The sequence below is a fragment of the Gracilinanus agilis genome, chromosome 3 (assembly GCF_016433145.1).
Source record: "Gracilinanus agilis isolate LMUSP501 chromosome 3, AgileGrace, whole genome shotgun sequence".
NCBI classification, from domain to species: domain Eukaryota; kingdom Metazoa; phylum Chordata; class Mammalia; order Didelphimorphia; family Didelphidae; genus Gracilinanus; species Gracilinanus agilis.
Window position 1 is genome coordinate 380,344,109 of NC_058132.1, and position 10,255 is coordinate 380,354,363.

Consider the following 10,255-nt stretch of genomic DNA (forward strand, 5'->3'; position numbering starts at 1 on the left):
TTTATAACAAAAAACTCTGATAGGAGTCTAATTATTCAAATATACAAGGAGTTAAACCAATTGTATAAAAAAAAATCAAGCCATTCCCCAATTGATAAATGGGCAAGAGACATGAATAGGCAATTTTCAGATGATGAAATCAAGGGTATCAATAAGCACATGAGAAAATGTTCTAAATCTCTAATAATTAAAGAAATGCAAATCAAAACAACTCTGAGGTATCACCTCACACCTAGCAGATTGGCTAAAATGAAAGAAGGGGAGAGTAATGAATGTTGGAGGGGATGTGGCAAAATTGGGACATTAATGCATTGCTGGTGGAGTTGTGAACTGATTCAACCATTCTGGATGGTAATTTGGAACTATGCTCAAAGGGCTATAAAAGACTGCCTGCCCTTTGATCCAGCCATACCATTGTTGGGTTTGTACCCCAAAGAGATCATAGATAAATAGACTTGTTTGAAAATATTTATAGCCACACTTTTTGTGGTGGCAAAAAACTGGAAAAGGAAGGTATGTCCTTCAATTGGGGAATGGCTAGAAAAATTGTGGTATATGCTGGTGATGGAATACTATTTTGCTGAAAGGAATAATAAACTGAAGGAATTCCATGTGAACTGGAAAGACCTCCAGGAACTGATGCAGAGTGAAAGGAGCAGAGCCAGAAGAACATTGTACACAGAGACTGATATATTATGGTAAAATAGAATGTAATGGACATCTGTACTAGCAGCAATGCAATGACCCAAGATAATTCAGAGGGATTTATGGAAAGGAACACTACCCACATTCAGAGGAAGAACTGTAGGAGTGGAAACACAGAAGAAAAGCAGCTGCTTGAACACATGGGTTGAGGCAGACATGATTGGGGATTTTGATTCGAAACTACCACACCAATGCAATGATCAACAATTTGGAAATAGGTCTTGATCAATGACACATGTTAAAACCAGTGGAAATGCGCGTCGGCCATGGGTGAGGGGAGGGCGAGGGGTGAAGGGGAAAGTAGGAGCATGAATCATGTAAACATGTTAACTTTTCCAAAAAAATGAATATTAATAAATGTTAAAAAAAGTGATATGTAAAAAGCTAGTGGAAATAATCAACTTTAGCAAAGTTGCAGGATACAAAATAAACCCACATAAATCATAAGCATTTCTAAATATCTCCAGCACATCTCAGCAGCAAGATTTAGAAAGAAAAATTCCATTTAAAATCACCCTAGACTAGTGATGGGCAAACTGCGGCCCCCTGAAATGTTCTATCCTGGCTGGGTAACATTATTCCTAATTTGATGAATACGAGTAGAATACAATACAATGAAACTTCGAAAGAGTTGCCTCAGAAACAGACTGACAGATTAGCATTTCCTTTCCTTTGACCCCCTCTTTAAAAAGCTTGCCCAACACTGCCCTAGACAATATAAAATTCTTAGGAATCTATCTACCAAGACAAACACAGGAATTATACCAACACAACTACAAAACACTTTCCAAACCATTAAAATTAGATCTAAACAATTGGAATAACATTGATTGCTGATGGGTAGTATGAGCTAACATAATAAAAATGACAATCTTACCCAAATTAATTTACTTATTCTGTGCCATACCTATCAAACTACCAAGAAGCTTTTTTACTGAATTAGAAAAAAACTATAACAAAGTTCATTTGTAAGAACAAAAGATCAAGAATATCAAGGGAAATAATGAAAAAAAATGTGAAAGAAGGTGGCCTAGCAGTACCAGATCTTAAACTGTACTATAAAGCAGCAGTCATCAAAACAATATAGTACTGGCTAAGAGACAGAAGGGAAGATAGTGGAATAGACTTGGGGTAAGTGACCTCACCAAGACAGTCTATGATAAACCCAAAAAACCCAGCTTTTCAGACAAAAATCCACTATTTGACAAAAACTTCTGGGAAAATTGGAAAACAGTATGAGAGAGATTAGGTTTAGATCAATATCTCAAACCCTACACCAAGATTAACTCAGAATGGTTGAATGACTTGAATATAAAGAAGGAAACTATAAGTAAATTAGGTGAACACAGAATAGTATACTTGTCAGATCTTTGGGAAAGGAAAGATTTTAAGACCAAGCAGGAATTAGAAAAAAATTACAAAATGTAAAATAAATAATTTTGATTACATTAAATTAAAAAGGTTTTGTATAAACAAAATCAATGCAAAATTAAAAGGGAGGCAACAAATTGGGAAAAAATCTTTATAACAAAAAAAAAAAACCTCTAACAAAGGTCTAATTACTCAAATGTATCAGGAGCTAAATCAATTGTACAAAAAGGCGGGCCATTCCCCAATTGATAAATGGGCAAGGGACATGAATAAGCAATTTTCAGATATGAAAATCAAAACTATCAATAAGCACATGAAAAAGGGTTGTAAATCTCTTATAATTAGCAAAATGCAAATCAAAACAACTCTGAGGTACCACCTCACACCTAGCAGATTGGCTAAAATGACAGCAAAGGAAAGTAATAAATGTTGGAGGGGATGTGGCAAAATTGGGACATTAATGCATTGCTGGTGGAACAATTGTCATTCTGGATGGCAATTTGGAATTATGTCCAAAGGGTTATAATAGACTGTCTGCCCTTTGATCCAGCCATACCACTGCTGGGTTTATACCCCAAAGAGATCATAGGGAAAAAGGCTTGTACAAAAATATTTATAGCTACACTCTTTGTGGTGGCAAAAAATTGGAAAATGAGGAGATGCTTTCCAATTGGGGAATGGCTGAACAAATTGTGGTATGTGTTGGTGATGGAATACTATTTTGCTGAAAGGAATAATAAACTGAAGGAATTCCATGTGAACTGGAAAGACCTCCAGGAATTGATACAAAGTGAAAGGAGCAGAACCAGGAGAACATTATAAACAGAGACTGATACACTGTAGTACATTCCAGTGTAATGGACTTCTCTACTAGCAGCAATGCAATGATCTAGGCCAACTCTGAGGGACTTATGAGAAAGAAAACTATCCACATTCAGAGGAAGATTAAATTAAAGGTTGCTGATTAATCACATTAAAAATAAACTAAGGGACAGCTGGGTAGCTCAGTGGAATGAGAGTCAGGCCTAGAGACAGGAGGTCCTAGGTTCAAATCTGACCTCAGCCACGTCTCAGCTGTGTGACCCTGGGCAAGTCATTTGACCCCCATTGCCTACCCTTACCACTCTTCTGCCTTGGAGCCAATACACAATATTGACTCCAAGAGGGAAAGTAAGGGTTTAAAAAAATATATGATTTTTTTCTGATAAGTAAGTATCATTGGAATGTATCCTCTTTGTTAATAGTTTCATAGCTGTTGTGAAAGGGTTCCCAGTATCATAAAAAGTCTAGGTTACTTTTTGGAGATAATTTCTCTGATAATTAGCTCAGAGTCCTCATCCAGAATCTTAGAATACCACTATGCCAGGCTTCCAACTCTACATTTCTAAGCAATCTATCCACAACCTACTAAGGGCAGCTTCATAACACAAATAACACAGAAAGGAGACTAAAGAAAAATTCACAAATGGCTTACTAAAACCCTAAAATCTACATGATCCTCAAATTAATGACTCCAAGGATTGCAATCTCAATGTTGTTGCTCTGGTCCTTGTATAGGACTTCTCAACGAATAAATATGACAGAGTCTGACTCTGGAAACAGCTTCATGGGTTGTCAAGCTGGGGTGAGAAGCATGTATATTGGGCTTACAGGAGAGTCTGAGCCAACTAAGAACTATGCAGACAGCTTCTCAGAGCAGTGACAAAGTTTATTGGGTTGGGGTCTACAATTTATAGGGTAAATGACATTGGTAAAGTGATTAGGTAAGTCTTTTGCAGGGATAATTGCTAGTAATGTTACAGGATGGATACAATGGATTTAGATTACCTCAGTAGTTCTGAACAGAGTTTTCTATAAGATAATCACAGGTAAATATGTAACCATCTAGTCCAGATTCTCAGGGAAATGTTTGGCTTCAATGAGTTTGTATAGAACAGCTAGTCATTTACCAAGTACATCAAGGAGAGGGTTTGGGGCATCATGTGAAGAATGATTCTGGCCAGACCATGGCTTTGATTTTATTAGGGCCTTTCACTGGGGGCTATATAAATGCTGACTTCCACATTGTTTCCCTTGTCCATTAAGGATTTATGTTCCATGAGATTGGGGTTTGCTTTGTTTTTTGTCTTTATATCTCTAGCACCCATCAGGGCCTGGCACTTAGTAAGCACTTCATAAATGCTCTTTCATTAATTGTGTAATGATTAAAAATGATAAAGGCTGATATTATGAGGAAAATTAATGTTTTAATTACCATGGCCATGTTGGGAAATATATATAAGACCACGCCTGACTATTTCAAAAAATGCCGCCCGTCCGCATCTCCTCCCATCTTCCTTCAGTAGCCAAAGAGAGTTGTCTCAAGGCCAACCTCCAAATTTAAGCTGGGCTATACTTTGGGGACGTCACCATGTCCAAAACCAGAAACCCATTGGATCATGGAAAATGTAGTTTCAAAGTCCCCCACATGTCCACAGGAAGTTTGACAAATACTTTTAAATAGGACCCCCAGAATTCCAAATAACACATTTGATCACTATCTACTCTTATTTTTTTTAACTCTTATTTTCTGTATTGGTAATAGCCCTTAAGACAGAAAGGCAAAGGCTAGGCAAACAGAGTTAAGTGACTTGCTCAGAATCACACAGTTAAGAAATATTTGATGCCACATTTGAACTCATATCCTCCCAATTCCAGGTCTGAGCCTGGGTAACTGGGAGGATGGTGATACCCTCTGTGGTAACAGGGAAATTAGAAAGAGAGGAAGGCGATAGGAGAAAGATAATGGATTCAGTTTTAGACGTGTTGTGTTTAAGAGGTCTATAGGACATTCAGTTTGAGATCAATATTGGTTGCTTAAAGTCAAGGTTTTGATGTATCCACTCCCGAAAAAACCTATGAAATTGAGAACTTTTCATATAGCAGCTCCTCAGCAACTCACTGGGTCCCAGTGGTTCTTGATTTTTTTTATGTTCTAAAATTCTATTCAGCTGTACATGCTGATTCCATTCAAGAATCTGGACCATATGTGATATTGGAAATTTGGGGTCTTTGACCTTATAATATTGAGGTCTCTGGTATAAACTTCCTATGGACATTTAGGGGACTTAAAAACTACATTTCCCATGATTCCTCTTGTGTAATACAGGTGGGCAGGAAGTGTGATTACTGAGACAGAGGTATAAAGTCTCAGAACTTGATTGGGACGCTCTCTTTCCTAGGAAGCAGCCAAGGGGAAGGTATGGCGGGCCATTTGAATTAGATCTTAGCAGGCACGTGGTTTTCTTAATTATCAATATGTATTACAATAAAACCTTTTTTTAAATATACCCTTCTATATTAATTTTATCTGTAACAAAATATAGAACATAAAACATTGTGAATTAATAAGAAACCATAAGACCAATTTTTATATTAAAAACTATACTTCTATATTAAATTAATGTACTTCCCCCTCCTCTTTTCAAAACTTTTGTTTTTCATCTTGGAATCAATACTTGGTATTGGTTTCAAAGGAGAAGAATGGTAAGGGCTTCGGCAATGGAGGTTAAATGATTTTCCCAAGGTCACATAGCTAGGAAGTGTCGAAAGTCAGATTTGAACCAAGGACCTCCCATTTCTGAGTCTAGCTTTTAATCCACTGAGCCACCTACCTGCTTCCTGATACATTTTTTTTTAAACCCTTAACTTCTGTGTATTAGTTCCTTGGTGGAAGATTGGTAAGGGTAGGCAATGGGGGTCAAGTGACTTGCCCAGGGTCACACAGCTGGGAAGTGTCTGAGGCCAGATTTGAACCTAGGACCTCCTGTCTCTAGGCCTGACTCTCAATCCACTGAGCTACCCAGCTGCCCCTCCTGATACATTTTTAAAATATGTATTCATCATTGTTCTGCCCAATACCAATCCTCAAGAAGCCTTATATTCCATAAAAGTAACATGATGTATATATACAAATAAGTAAATATACTAAACATACTAAATAAAATACAATTGATGTAGTACAGTAGGAAAGAATGAGAAATGGTTCTTTTAAATTGTGCTTTGAATTCCTTTTTTAAATGATAATTTTAGATCTTATGCCTTTTACTAGTTAGTAGATGTTGCTAATTAGAATATAGAATCAAACTTTGTGCTTTCCCTGTATCCTTCCTCTCAGCTGATAAGGGTTTGCCTGACATTCCAAGCCTGAAGGGAGTGGGGAACACTCAAGCTAACTTGAAGGATGTTATGACTTTCTTCCCTTGAAGAGCTGAGAAAGGACACCCAAACAACCATGAAGACCTAACAAACAGGTAGGGGCAGGAACATCACATATGTATCCTGGGAATCTTTGCAATTAAGGGAAGATTTTTTTGATTAGGGAAAATTCCCCAAACCTTGTGCATGTTCCCTTCTTTCATTCCCTAAAATTTACTGTATGATGTGACAGTCCCTAAAACACACCCCCTCCTAGAGATATTCAAGCCCTTTCCATTACCCTTCCTCCATCCTCCACCCCACCATCCCCTTTCCAGCCTAGAATGTTCCCAGGAACTCCCAAGAGAGAAATAATCTGAGGGAGGGTGGAGAATCCCTAAAGATGGGAGAAGAGAATCTTCTAGAGCTGTGTAAATGAAGCTGTGGCATGAGTGCTGGGGAGGCACAGGGAGAGCTGCTCCATTCCCCCTCTAAACAGTACTTGAGGACATTTTTTGCATGTCCCACCCCTTGGTCCAGGCAAGCAATGCAAGTACTTCTTCCCTCTGCTGTCTGAGATAAGGCAGGGGACTCACTGGCAGCTGGAAGTTGCACTTTGGGCACATGATCTCAAAAAAGCTCACCAATATTGCCAGAGCCTCAATAAAATCTAGCAACTTGAATCCCAAGGTGTGGCTGCAATTCTATCCCTGCAGGGCCATTCCACCACCATGGGCTATTTCCTTGCCCTGGCCACAGGGTCTGTAATATCCTTGAATAAACACTTTCATGCCTTCAGATAAAAGGGTCTGAACTTCAATTCTTTGGGCTAGAACCAGCATTCACAACAAACTCACTCTCCCACAACAAAAGTATTTTTAAAATTAGAGTAATTTTTAGGAACGAAAAACATTAGAGCCTGTGGGAATAAGAAAAGTCTTCAAATAAGAGGTGGTACTTGAGCTTAATCTTAAAGGAAACTAAGGATTCCAAGAAGTAGAGGTGAGATGGTAAAGCATGTACAAAGGCAAGAAATAGGAAATGGAATGTTGATAGAGGAACAGCAGAGAAGCAAATAATCAAGTTTAGTGGGGAAAAAAATTGGGCATGGAGGAATAATACGAAATTAGCTTAGAAAGATAGGCTAGAACCATATAGTGAAGGGCCAATCAGTAGAGCTTGTATTGTTACATAATTCCTAACCACAGGATCACAAATATTAAACAAAGTCTCCAAGCTATAGAGAAATAGGCTTATTGTTAGAGGGCCAGTCCCAAGATAAAGCCAGACTTCTGGTCAAAACCAAAAGATCCCCTGGCTTTGTGACCTTCCTATATACTCCAAAGAATTAGACAACTTTTATACCAGTACAAAAATAATCCAAGACAGTGATAAAAATAGAGATATGGATTGGTTGAAGTAATCAGGAAATACTTCTCATTGGTAGGCAAGCGAGAAGTAGGGGAAACTGAACCCTACTTTCTAAGCCTGATGATGTCAAAGATGATGTATAGATGACTAGGGTAAGGAGGAGGTACCAGGCCTGATATATAATGGGTATATACAAAGGTGAAGGGGTGTCACCAGGTTTCTAACCAAGTAACCAAAGCAAAAACCTCTATGCTAATGAAGGCCCAGTCACAAGTTTAAGACCATGATTGCTGAGATTGCATGATATAGCAATTTTGAAGGCTAAGGCCCAAAACCTATGCTAACAATGATTATTTATATTCAAGCAGTTATCTTACTTTAAAACTTATACTAAAATCATCACTTCTGGTAACATTATTTAACTATCTTAGAATTATAATTATGATTATCTAAAGACTATTTCTAGCATTAAAATCTAATTCTCATATAAGGCGTAGGGGATTTTTCTCTCACAGTATTTTATCTGGAAGCAAGAGTTACCAAAGCTGTCTGAGTAGGAGATTGACATCAGACCTTTTTTTTTTGGAACATTTTTTTCAGTTGCTATTTGGAGGATGGTTTGGGAAAGGAAAGACTAGATATAAGGAAACCAATTAGCAAATTATTGCTATAGTCTATAAAACTACTATAGTCATAGGAAGAAGGCATGGAATTTATAGGAGAGAATTCCATTTATTGGGGAGAGGGGGGAGGATTGGAGTGGATGGTGAAATAATTTGAATCCCTCTCCAAACAAAAACCTATATTTAAAAAATCTATCTGACAGACCTTGGTTAGAATGCAGAGTACAGATTTTTTCTTCCACAGTTAAATGGTGCTTTGCCACTTAGGTTTAAATGCTTGAAAACAGCCAACATGGTCCTAGATTGCTCTTCTTCAAAAAACTTTGTGGCCAACTGAATCAAGCCTTACTAGAAATGCCACCTGGAGTTTTAAATTCTTTTATCTGCAACTTCCTTCTTGGGGTTCTGAGTCACTTGACCCATGAAATTCTCTAAAAATAATGTATTCAAGGTATAGCACCCAGTTCAGTAAAATACATACACTAGGTCTCTATGGTTTATTTTGTTTTGTTGCCCTGGCCCAGTCTTTACTTGAAACTAACATTTCAGTCCCATAATGTGGTCCACCATTCCAGCGTTATATAGAGCTGATAAAAACCCAACAAATTGAATTAGAAAGAATATACTTTCCTTATAGCCATTTCTTTCCCCAAAAGAGGATCTGAGTGTCTGGGTTAAAATCATGCATTATTCTACAGTATACATTGGTTTTAATAATCTTAGATTGGCAACTTCCTATAGAAAATTAGAGAAAGTTAGATACCCTTCAACAGAGAGGTACTGATTTCTCCTTATGAAGAGTAGAGAAATCTCCTTCCCCAGTTTTTTTATATATACACACACCTTTAATTCACTCTTTCCTAATGCAGCCAAACCCCTCTTTCCCATTATGGATTCTCAATAACTCTTGACAGTCAGAGGTTAGAAACTGAGTAATGGTGATGGAAAATTCTCATGAGACCTAAAGTTCTAATTTTGGCTCCCTATATCAAATGTTTCAGTAAAAAGACCTTGGCCATGTCTAAACTCTGACTCAACTTAGAAACTGCAAACTTAAGGAATGCTCTCATGAGTTCAAGAACATGGGAAACTTAAGGGGGGTAGAAAAAGAAAAATATAACATACATTGACACTGTATCTTACACAGGTAGTGGTGGGACAAAAGAAAAGCATTGTGTTAATTACATATAAATTCTTAGTTTACTTGTATACCTGTTAACTTAGAAAAAACACAGAACTATTAAATAGTTATAAAGCCACTCTTTAATCAAGGGAAAGAGGGAACAGGGCTACTTGGCCTCTTATGCAGAGCTGCGCCTTGTGCAGAGTCCAGGATTGAACACTGCTTCGTTCTGATCCCTGAACCCCAGGGAGTGACACCGTGCTAGATGATGACTCCAAGAAACAAAGGAAATTGGGGAACTCATATACCATTGGGGAAGATCCAGGGGCTGGGAAACATGATGACATACTGGTAAGGATGGGATTTACAATCAGGCTTGGGAAAGTAATTATAGCTAGAGGCTAGAGTGTAAGGGAAGGGGCTGCTTACACAATGGATACTAAAGGATGGTCCCTGCCCAGGGGTGTCTTTCAGGGACAGGGTCTTTGATACAATGGGCAAGACTACCTAAGACAAAAGGGTATTTAGCATTTATTCAGGGTCCATTATTCAGTCTGCAACAGCTAGCCTGAGATTCCCTTCAGGGTGGATTCTCACGGTAACAGGGAACTAGCCCAAGTTTTGGGGGTTGACAAACCCATTGCTTTAGGTCTACCTCTCCGGGTAGTGCCACTCAAAGCATTGCTCCTGTCCTCTCTCCTTCTCTAATAAAGGCCCATTTTTTCTGCCAAGAATCTTATCAAGTCTCCTGTCTGCTCATTAGTGACTATAGTGCAGACCCCGCGATTCCACTCGCCACATGGGGGATTTTATCTGTGTTATATTAACAAGCAATAAGACGTCTGGACTTGGTTTCTTCTGCAAGAGTGTTGGAATGGAGGAATTT